Source organism: Aquarana catesbeiana, linkage group LG05 (assembly GCF_042186555.1).
Source record: "Aquarana catesbeiana isolate 2022-GZ linkage group LG05, ASM4218655v1, whole genome shotgun sequence".
In the NCBI taxonomy this organism is placed as follows: domain Eukaryota; kingdom Metazoa; phylum Chordata; class Amphibia; order Anura; family Ranidae; genus Aquarana; species Aquarana catesbeiana.
Genome location: NC_133328.1, coordinates 30886914 through 30898686, shown reverse-complemented (window position 1 = coordinate 30898686; position 11773 = coordinate 30886914). Strand labels below are relative to the sequence as shown.

The 11773-nt window shown below is 40.9% G+C and overlaps 1 long non-coding RNA gene across 1 annotated transcript; it reads left to right on the top strand.

The window, feature by feature from the left end:
• Positions 1-253: 253 nt before the first annotated feature.
• Positions 254-11039, top strand: LOC141145779 (uncharacterized). Its single transcript, XR_012244635.1, has 3 exons — positions 254-1091; positions 8185-8243; positions 10858-11039. It is a non-coding gene; the product is annotated as an uncharacterized lncRNA (long non-coding RNA).
• Positions 11040-11773: the final 734 nt, after the last annotated feature.

Sequence of the window (11773 nt, the reverse complement as noted above, 5' to 3'; positions counted from 1 at the left end):
GGACAGCACGAAGAGAGAAGAGAGCCGATAACAAGCTTAATTTAAAGGGACATCTACACTGATAATCAGGGCACTGATTATCAGTGTCCTGATTATCAGTGCAGTCCCAACAGTGCCCACCAGTGCTGCCTATCAGTGCCCACCAGTGCTGCCAATCAGTGCTCATCAGTGCTGCCAATCAGTGCCAATCAGTGCCCATCAGTGCGCACCAATCAGTGCCCATCAGTGTCTCCCCATCAGTGTCAACTATGAGTTCTGCCTATCAGTGCCCATCAGTGCTGCCTATCAGTGCCTATCAGTGCCCATCAGTGCTGCCTATCAGTGCCTATCAGTGCCCATCAGTGCTGCCTATCAGGGCCACCTATCAGTGCAGCCTCATCAGTACCACCTCATCAGTGCACACCGGTGCCACCTTATAAGTGCCCGTCAGTGTCACCTATCATTGAACATCAGTTGGTATGTTATAACAACATTTTCATCTTTTTGTTTAGCAAAAAATAAAAAAAACCCAGTGGTGATTATATACTGCCAAAAGAAAGCTCTATTTGTATAAAAAAAATGATAAAAATGTCATATGGGTACAGTGTTGCATGACCGCGCAATTGTCGCTCAAAGTGCGACAGCGCTGAAAGCTGAAAATTGGCCTGGGCAGGAAGGGGGTAAAAGTGTCCAGTATGCAAGTGGTTAAGCAGAGAAACTATAAACGAATACACTCATCCTAGCACCTACCTAGGAGGGTGCTACATCTGCGGATTTATCCTTTTTCCTGGAGTTCGGCTTTAATATTTCTTAAAAAAAAAAAACCTGCACTTAATTTGTACCATCACTTTACAGTCCTCAGATGGATTCTCTGTGCTTGCTGTAAACCCCATGGAGCTTCCGCACCAGAGGGCTGTCATTAACAAGTCTGTAAAACACAGATATCGCCGCTGCCATCCGGACACTCAGCATCGCGTCAGAATTGTTGGAATCTTTGAAGAAAAGCCACACTAAAGAGATCTTGCTGTGCCGGCTGTCACCGAGCTGCCCGCGCCTTCCTCTCCCTCCATGAATGACTAAAGAAATATATCTCCCAATGCTTATCGGAAATGGTGAGTATGTTCTCCACTATCTTTAACAAGGACCCTGCCACAAGCAAAAAACACCTTCTGGTTAAAGGAAGTTTCTGAAGGAAAGAGGTAAGCTGATATGGCACTGCATTAGGGAAATACATAGACTGCTATTGCTAACTTCTTCTGAAACTGTTAGTTGCCCAGCTGTCATGTTCATCTGCTGACTGAACATGGCCCTCTGTGGAGCTTCTTCTGGTGGTGGGGACTTGCTGCTCTCTTCTAGTCCCCACTGTTTTCCTGACTGGTCTTGCTACCATCCTCTTGTGACATCACGACACCGGTCCTTTAAGACTAAAGGGCCCATTGTGGACCCAGGAGATGGGCATTGGCAGCAGCCAGTGGGTAGTGTCCACGTCACTAGGAGACATGAGCACTGCAAGAAGGGCACTCATAGCACTGAGGAGCATTGGTCCTAGCCTGTAATCGATGTTTCCGGTAGGGTCACCTCCTTTCTGGTGAAAAGGAGACTTGTTGCCAATATCTTATTTGCGTCTCCTTCCCCAAAGTACCTTCCCGACGTTGAGGGCTTGTGGCCTGGTAAGGATTAGTAGGGGGGGGTGCACATTCAGTGCCCAAACCTTCCTGGCCAGCCAGGCTGCTTACCTGGATAAGGGCCTGGTATGGATTTTGAAGGGGATCCCACACCATTTTTCTTTTTTTTTTGTGCCTGGGGTCCTGCTCAAAGTTCAAAGTCCATAGACCCTTATCAAATCAACCCCAATGTGCACTGGTCCTTTAAGAAAAAAATGGTGTGGGACCCCCTTCAAAAGCAAAAACCAGACCCTTATTTACAAACAAAAACTAAGCCAACTGGGAAATGTCATTTAGCGGCAATCATTTTGGTATTTTTTTCTAAATCCTGTTGCTCTTTTGCTGAAGACATTGTACTGGTGCACAAATTCATGTGCAGGTTTAAGCAGGGCTGTTGTTCACGTGGCCCCATACAGCCTACCTGACACTCCTACCCCAGGCCGAAATAATAATAATAATAATTAAAAAAAAATAGAAATTAAATAGAAAATAAATATATTAAATATTTAAAATAAATAAATAAAAATAAAAACACTGGCACTGTCCACCCCCCCCCCCCCTCAAAAAAAGTATAGTAAAAAAAAATATATATATATATATATATATATATATATATAAATTGTTTAAAATTATTTTTTTAAAAATGTAAAAAAAATGTGTAAAATAGAAAAAAAAACTACTGACACAGTCCACTGTCACATGACATTAAAAAAAAGTATCGGTAATCGGTATCGACGAGTACTTGAAAAAAGTATCATAATCGGTGTCAATGAGTACTTGAAAAAAAAGGTTGATACTTCATTTTGCACGTTTTCATTATTCTGCTGGGCATTACAGTGCAAGAAAATGCACAGAAAATGAAAATACCTCATTTGCTGTTTGGATTCAATTTTTTTTTTTTTGATACATGCATTTTTTTGCATTCCACAACTCTTATAAAATACAAAAGTTAAAACTAGGGCAAAGGGGCTATTTAGGTTCATCTGTGTGCTTAGAGGTGCATTTTTTTTAGTATTAGGCTGGCTGCATCCTATTCACATAGCAGGAGATTGTAACCAGCTCTCTATGTGTCTTTTGGTCCGTTTCAGGTCCGAATTCAGCCCAAAATTCGGGCTGAAATCAGACCTGAAACGGTGAATGGAGACGCACCGGACCCCTGCTGTGAGCCGCTGCGATCTCTAGTGTGAACCCAGCCTAAAGGTGTGTTGTCATGTATCAATGTGCATTTCCTTTATGCATTTTTTATTTTATTTAGAACTTGAAATGGATAGGTTTAAAAGCCATTGGTCAAGATTTGTTAATACCTGTTCTCAATGCATCAAAACGCACTGTGATATTTATCATTTACCTCTATGGGCCTCCTCACAGACTTAACAACTAGGCACCAACAGTACGCAAATATGCAGCCTCTCGGCTGGTGGGCCTTGGCGCTGAGCGGCCGCCTTTTTGCGTAGCAATTTACAGACACAGCTTTGCCGAGTGCGCCCACCCTGCGCACTCCTGGCATAGTTACCGGTGGCAGCTTTCCGATCATGTCATCACAGTGGCCAATCACAGCCAATCATGGCGGTCACATGATCAGAAACCCTGCCCCACCTCCCGACATCTGCAACGTCTGAAAGGGCCAAGAGGCACTGGCGCAAAGGGGTTAAAAAAAAAAAAGTGCAGCACCAAGATGGGCACATATACTAATTTCACTATAGGGAAGTTGGACACATGCATTTTAGCGTGTTGCAATGCGTGTGTAAAACACAACAGTGTAAGAGGGCTCTTAGGCGTTCTCTGAAACAGCTTTTCTCTACCAGAGTTCCTTCAGAGGTTGGAAGAGGTTCCTTGAGCAATGAGCAGGGAACAACTTCATGCCAAATGCTAAAGTCCAGATCAGCCTTTTTCAACCACGGTTCTTCCAAAGGTTGCAAGGGGTTCCTTGAGCAATGAGCAAGGAACTACTCCATGTATAATGTTAGTGTCCAGATTGTCCTTTCTCAACCACGGTTCTTCCAAAGGTTTCTAGGGGTTCCGTGAGCAATGAGCAAGGAACTCCTCCAGAAACATAACTAGAACCTACAGGACCCCAGTGCAAGAAACCATGAAGGCCCCCCCGACCCCTCCCCCAGCCCCTTTTAATAAAGAGACCTTTATTAAAAACAAAAAAAAACAGGAGTGCGGGATCCCATTAAAAGCAAATAGTATTTATTGGTACAAAAAACATAGCACACTTACATTCAAGCAGCACTATATCAGCATGGATGGAAGAGACCGAGATGTGCACACAGACAGGCAGGACTGTATGAAGCAGAAGCTGCTGGTGATCCCGATGCTGGCATAGGGGGACCCCCTCAGTGTGGCAAACAGTGTCTGACTGAAGCAGCATTACCCACCGCTGTTCCACCCTGTGGATGTGTTCTACATCTACCCAGGGGGTGGTAACGCATCTCGAAGGTGTTTCTTTTATTCCCTTTATTATGGTCCCACTATGGTACCCTTTCACATGTTATGCAGTGGGTCCCCTTCCTGCCATCTTGGGCCCCCACCCATGGTGGCGGAATGCCAGGGCCCGGATGCAACCCTGGTAATACAGTACTTTCCCATGCCTAATTCTAGTGTCCATATCTGCCTTTCACAACTGGGATAAAGTAGAACCGTGAAGGTTCCTCCAGAGGTTGCTAGAGGTTCCTTGAGAAATTAGCAGTTTCCACCTTTCAGATAAGTAACCACTGAAGTAAATTATCTGTTAGCTATCTAAGGGGGATTGGGATTGTTCCTATTGACCACAAATGTAAAGGAACAATCTTCCCACTGGCCATTATGTTATTGTGCTGTGGGCACCAGATATAGTCATTTTGCAGCATGGAATCCCAGAGACCAAAAATTTATTTCAAAGGTTCCTCAGTGTTAAAAAGTTTGAGAAAGGCTGCTCTAAAAGCCAAAAATGATACAAAAGTGCAGATTTTTTTTTCACAAATTTCACTTCACAAGGCTGAATGAATTATGTAGATTAAACCAATAGAACATCTTTTCTAATTTTCTGCTTTAGGGAAAGGCTATAAATTATTCCAAAGCCGAGTTGACAGTAGAAGTACACAGTAGTGAAGTTTTCATTTCAACTTAAAATGTTATTGCCTCATTTTCTTCCAGACAACATAAATCATACGAATATAACTGATATATAACATACAGCCTAAAACAATTAGCCACGTATGCATATCAAATGCGTCTCATTTGACGACCTACAGTAAAAAAATAAATTCTATTATTGCATTTGTGAGTATTGCATTCACTGATACAATTTGCTAGATTTCAAAATTAATCCTATCTTTAAAAAAACTTTCTAAAATAACTCCTAAAATTCTTTAAAGTTGACCTGTACTATAACCATGTTGGGCAAAGAGTTTAACTTTAATGCCGGGCCCTGCAGATGCCTACAGTGGATCTAAACCAATCACAATAATCTCATCTAAGTTTTCAAATTTTAATGTAATTTGAAAAGTCTTTTTCCTTTTTTTAGATGTAGCTTTGGTTAAAAAAATATCTGCTGACCATGCCAAGAAGGTCCTCATTAAAGAGGAACTTAGTCATGTCCCTTTAAAGTGATTGCAAATGATATATATATTTTTCAATTTAAAGGTGGTAAAGTCCAAAAACAAAATGGGCCCCTGAGCGGTTTAAGTCATAATGCGCTAGTGTGCACCACATACTAGCACATTATGATAGACTTACCTTAAAACAAAGCCCTCCTCTGTCATTAGAGCTTCTATCTTCACCCAGCTTTCTGCCTGGAGTCTATGTCTCCCGCTGCTCTCAGTGTTTCCTGTGAGACCAGGAAGTGAGGGAAGCTGTGCTGAGGAGTCAGGTAAGTTTTTAGGCATCCACTGATGCCGCCATTTTTGTTTATCCGGCACATGCGCAGATGCACTAAAGGGCTCTGCCCAGCCTTCAGGACCTGGTAGAACCCTGCAGTGCATCTACACATGTGCCAAATTTCACGTGCATGTGCAGAAAAGCCAGATTTCCCTGACCTCCTTGACTGAGCCTTCCTTGTGCAGGGAAAACTGTGTGTGTGCAGATGTACCAAAGGTCTCTGCTAGATCCTGATGGTCAGGCAGAGCCCTTCAGCACATATGTGCAGACGTGCGCAACGTCATTCTTTTCTAGAAGGAAGTGCTGACTTGCAGACCCTCCAAAAAAAGCGGTCAAAAAAATCCAATTGTGGGAGAGGGAGGGAGATGGATCCAGGTGCACAGACATTGTATTTGGGGTGATGGTCCACATTGAGGCATTTCCTGTAGGATGACAACACTTTATCCCTGTCTCTAAATTGTGCATCTGTGTTGTGACATGCTCCCCTGGCAAATTACAAAATACAAAAACATACAAAAACATAAAAACATATATGCTCCCCTGGCAAAGACTAAAAGTGACCATGCTGACGCACATTGTGAAGGCATGTTCCACCATTGAAAATAAATGTTCTAAAGTTTACAAAGCACTAAGGATGAGAGAAATTGGGAGTTTTGATTTCCCTGAAATTTTAACTAAAAGAGATTTCTACAGTTCTATAAAACGCATTGGGGCCAAAAGGACAGGCAAAATTAGGGTGGTTTTTAAGGGTGCAATGGGTTTTAAATGGTTTCTGAAAGTTACAGATGCCCCTTTCAACTATCCTGGACCCCTTCTTGTGGCAAACAAGGCCCCTTATTGGCCATCATACCATCAGATGCACCCCATTTTATGCTTTATTGTGTCCTGGACCTCAAAGTCATCCTGCCAAGCTGATGAACCAAAACCAACTATACCATTAGCTAAAACCCCAACTAAATTAGTGGGTGGGAAAACTTCTCACAACAACCACACATATCAAAGCAATCCAGTCTTATGCCCCGTACACACGGTCGGATTTTCCGATCGAAAATGTCCGATCGGAACGTGTTGTCGGAAATTCCGACCGTGTGTGGGCTCCATCGGACATTTTCCATCGGATTTTCCGACACACAAAGTTGGAGAGCAGGAGATAAAATTTTCTGACAACAAAATCCGTTGTCGGAAATTCCGATCGTGTGTACACAAATCCGACGGACAAAGTGCCACGCATGCTCAGAATAAATAAAGAGATGAAAGCTATTGGCCACTGCCCCGTTTATAGTCCCGACGTACGTGTTTTACGTCACCGCGTTTAGAACGATCGGATTTTCCGACAACTTTGTGTGACCGTGTGTATGCAAGACAAGTTTGAGCCAAAATCCGTCGGAAAAAATCCTAGGATTTTGTTGTCGGAATGTCCGAACAAAGTCCGACCGTGTGTACGGGGCATTACAGTACATCTATGTTTCTTTTGTAGCTACTTCCTTGGCCTGAGTAGGAGCCCTAATTGGGCCTACCTCTACCCCCATCTTACAATTTTTAAAAATATCAGTAGAGTATTTTCACCAGTAGTGGAGGGTCCTCAATGCTTCAAACAATCCTGTTCTCTGCCACATTGTACAATGCGTTCAAGTTGATGGGATGGATGCACCCCCAAATGGTGTGTCTATGATGCACTGATTCACTGCAGTTTCTTCCCGAAACTGTCCCCTCATGGACATTCTGCCTTATCCTTCAGTACCAGCCATCTTCTGGGTTGGACAATGCCCTGTGTCAACCCATCGGAACTAGAGGAAAGAGTTGTGATTGCTCATACCTCTGGCCCATGGATATCTCTGTTTACAGTTGTTATATGCATAATACTTTCTAAACTCTGTACATGACACTACAAGAGTGTACATCAGAGCTGGGCAAACTGCGGTTCCTGGGCCACATCTGGCCCTTTTGGCTGTCCCTGTTCGGTCTGAAAGAGTTCTATTCAATGACCAGTTGCACCTATTATTCCTAGCGCCAGGTGTTTGTTTGTATATGTTTTCTTACTTCAGGTCCAAAATTAATATTGAGCAGAATTAAGTTTGGCCATCCAGAACAGTCCCATTTCTTCATGTGGCCCCTTGGGAAAATTAATTTATCACGCCTGTTTTAAATGAAGGACAGCTTTGGGAAGAAGGTAAGTATTGCGGTGGAGCCTGCCCAAGCGCTGGACAATTACATTTTTTATTTATTTAAAAAAAAAACTGAAGTGGGATTTAACCGTTCAAGGTCCACGTTTGTGAAGCCCAGTTGTGCAGCCCAATCTTCAAGCTCTCACCCCTGTTACTTTAAATCTAACCGTTCTTGAAAACCCGCTTGCCGAGATTTATGACTTTTGCAATTCTCTGTGAATTTGGGAGGACTGGCCCACAGATATTGAGTAGAATCTAAAACTTGCTATTTCCTTGAAAATATCTCATGTGCATTGATTCACCCAACAGTTCACTCATCTGTAGACAGTATCCGCATCCAAGAATTTAATATCAGTTCAAAGAAAACACAACGGGACAGTGTAATAACTCTGATGTTTTCTCAGTGTTGAAAGATTTTGTATGCAGAGCAATTCCAAGCCGAGAAATGATTTAAACAATCTCTGTGTGTTCGGCCTTGGCTTCCCCTTCTCTTACCATTCCATCCTTCTCTCTAGAGGGCTGCCGGATTCTAAAAGATGACAGTAAGTTCCCGAAGCTGACATCACACCACAAGGTGGGTATAGACGCAAGCATCCAAATATCCAAGGAATGGTGAGGATTTTTTTCTTTTATAATAGACCCAATACATCAAAGTCAACAGCAAATACAAATAATAACTTCAAATTGTGCATTACATACAAGAGCTGGTATAAGCACAAAGAAAAAAAAATGTATCAAATTAGTTTGAAGGTCTACTGGATGCCCTCGAGCAAACGTAGATATTTAATACCTGGATCAGTTTGAAGTTAAGCACACTTAACTGAGAGCAAACTATGCAAAAAAATAAGAGCAATTACGCTTCAAGGTCAGACAGAACACAAACACATCACCAGGTCAGCACGCTATGGTATGATATATTTCAAAGCACTTTCTCTGGTATAATCACAGAGCGTCACTTGTGGGCAATGTAGATCTCTGAATGTGGTGCAGCAAGATTAATCAACATAAACTGTTATATTAAAGGGAATGCGTAACATAGTGATTTTTCTACGTATTTATTTTCTTTATTATGGACAGAAATAAAAAAAAAATACACTTTTTTTAACAAGAAATATTAAACATTTCATATTAATATTTAGCATTCTCCCTTACAGGCAGCAGGTGGAGCTGTAGACTCCTTTTCACATTGTTGGCACCGAATCCTTTTCATCTGAGTTAAAAAAAAAAGGCTGCTGTTTACAAAATTCAATAGGTTGATTTACTAAGGCCTATACATTTTGCAAGTGAATTTTTCCTTAGTTTAATAAATTAGTAAAAATTTCCTTGCAAAGTCACCAGCCTATTTTCCTTTAGTAAATCAAGCCCAATAAGTCTTCATAGCAGTGGATCATCCCTTATAAGTCTGAGGTTTCAATCAGATTAAAGGAGCTGCAAAGCAAGCTGCTCTGCAGTGCTGTCTGTTTAACTTACCCATAATGCCCTGAGAATTATTTTATCCTGTAATAAACTAACTATATAGTTACATTGTTAGTCAGCTTGAAAAAAAAAAAGTTTGTCCATCAGATTCAACCAATAGACTACAAAAAAAATTTAAAAGCCTGCATGAAATCTAACCTAGACATGCATTTTATCCAGAGAAAGGAGAAAGAATCTTAAAAAGAGTGACCCCATAAAGCAATCAGATACTACCTGCTTCAACAATTTACAGTAATTCCTAGAAGAGAATAATAGCCAGCTATATTGTGTGCATTTAGAAACACACCCTTTTCTAAACAGGGTTGGCTAAAACTAACTCATTTGGAAGCCCATTCCAGATTTCACAGCTCTTACTGTAAATAAACCTTTTAATATGTGGAAGTTAAACCTCTTTTATGGCAGGCACCCCCTGCATCCAAGGATTTAACGTCAGTTCAAAGAAAACACAATGGGACTGTGTAATAACTCTGATGTTGAAGCTTTCCAATAACAAGAATCTAATGACATCACAGTGAATGCAGCCTATCCATTCACTGGTGACCAGTGACATCATTGATAATGCAGCCTATCCATTCACTAGAGACCAGTGACATCACTGAGAATACAGCCTATCCATTCACTAGAGACCAGTGACATCACTGAGAATACACCTTATCCATTCACTAGAGACCAGTGACATCACTGAGAATGCAGCCTATCCATTCACTAGAGACCAGTGACATCACTGAGAATACAGCTTATCCATTCACTACAGACCAGTGACATCTCTGAGAATGCAGCCTATCCATTCACTAGAGACCAATGACATCACTGAGAATGCAGCCTATCCATTCACTAGAGACCAGTGACATCACTGAGAATACAGCTTATCCATTCACTAGAGACCAGTGACGTCATTGAGAATGCATCCTATTCATTCACTAAAGACCAGTCATGTCACTGAGAATGCAGGCTATCCCTTTACTAGAGACCAGTGTCAGAATGTAGTATTTTTATTTTATTTTATTATTTATTATTTTATTTTATTTTATTTATTTCTAACTAAATCCACTGACCTCTACTCAATTTTAGCTTTTTATTTTTATTTTGAATTTTTTTTTTGAAATTTTTTTTTTGAGGTTCCACAAACAATGAATGTCAAAAAGTTTATATTTGTGCTGCACTTGACTTTTTCTGAAGTGTTAAGACTTATGCCCCGTACACACGATCAGACATTGATCGGACATTCCGACAACAAAATCCATGGATTTTTTCTAACAAATGTTGGCTCTAACTTGTCTTTATACACACGGTCACAAAAATCTTGTCGGAAATTCCGAACGTCTAGAACGCGGTGACATACAACACGTATGATGAGCAGAGAAAAATGAAGTTCAATATCCAGTGCGGCTCTTCTGCTTGATTCCGAACATGCGTGGAACTTTGTGTGTCAGAATTGTGTACACACCATCGGAATTGATGACAATGGATTTTGTTGTTGGAAAATTTGGGAACCAAATTTTGTGCAACGGAAATTCTGATGGAAACTGTCCGATGGAGCCTACACACGGTCAGAATTTCCGACAAAAAGCTCCGATCGCACATTTTACGTTGGAAAGTCTGACCGCGTGTACGCGGCATAAGTGTGGGAAATAATTAGGCTTGTTATCTACTATTGTTCAATTTTTTATTTTTTATATAGTTTATTAAGTTTCCCTTTTATATTCTGACAGTACAAGATTATTTGCCTAAATGTCAATGTATGCTCGTTAAAAGTTATTTTGAAATGAAGTAAAGAAGAAATTAAGGCATGGATGAAGAAAAGAGAAGAAAGAAAGAAAGAAAGAAAGAAAGAAAGAAAGAAAGAAAGAAAGAAAGAAAGAAAGAAAGAAAGAAAGAAAGAAAGAAAGAAAGATTACTCAGTACATGTATACAGTGTAATGAATTTTTGTGCACAAATATATAGAGGAGGAGAAGATCAGAGAGAGAGTGAAAGTATAAAAAGAGACAGAGGAAAAGAAGAAAGAGAGAGTAATGGGGATCACAATGGGGTTTATTTACTAAAGGCAAATAGACTGTGCACTTTGCGATTAGATGATGGATGTCAGCAGATCTTCTGCTAATTTACTAAGCTCTGGAGCAACTGCACTTGCAGAGTGCAAAGTCTACAGTGCCTTGAAAAAGTATTCATATCCCTTGAAATTTTCCACATTTTGTCATGTTACAACCAAAAATGTAAATGTATTTTATTGGGATTTTATGTGATAGACCAACACGAACAGGCACATAATTGTGAAGTGGAAGGAAAATGATAAATGGTTTTCAAAATATTTTACAAATAAATATGTGAAAAGTGTGGGGTACATTTGTATTCAGCCCCCCTGAGTCAATACTTTGTAGAACCGCCTTTCACTGCAATTACAGCTGCAAGTCTTTTTGGGGATGTCTCTACCAGCTTTGCACATCTAGAAAGTGACATTTTTGCCCATTCTTCTCTGCAAAATAGCTCAAGCTCTGTCAGATTGGATGGAGAGCGTCTGTGAACAGCAATTTTCAAGTCTTGCCACAGATTCTCAAGTGGATTTAGGTCTGGACTTTGACTGGGCCATTCTAACACATGAATATGCTTTGATCTAAACCATTCCATTG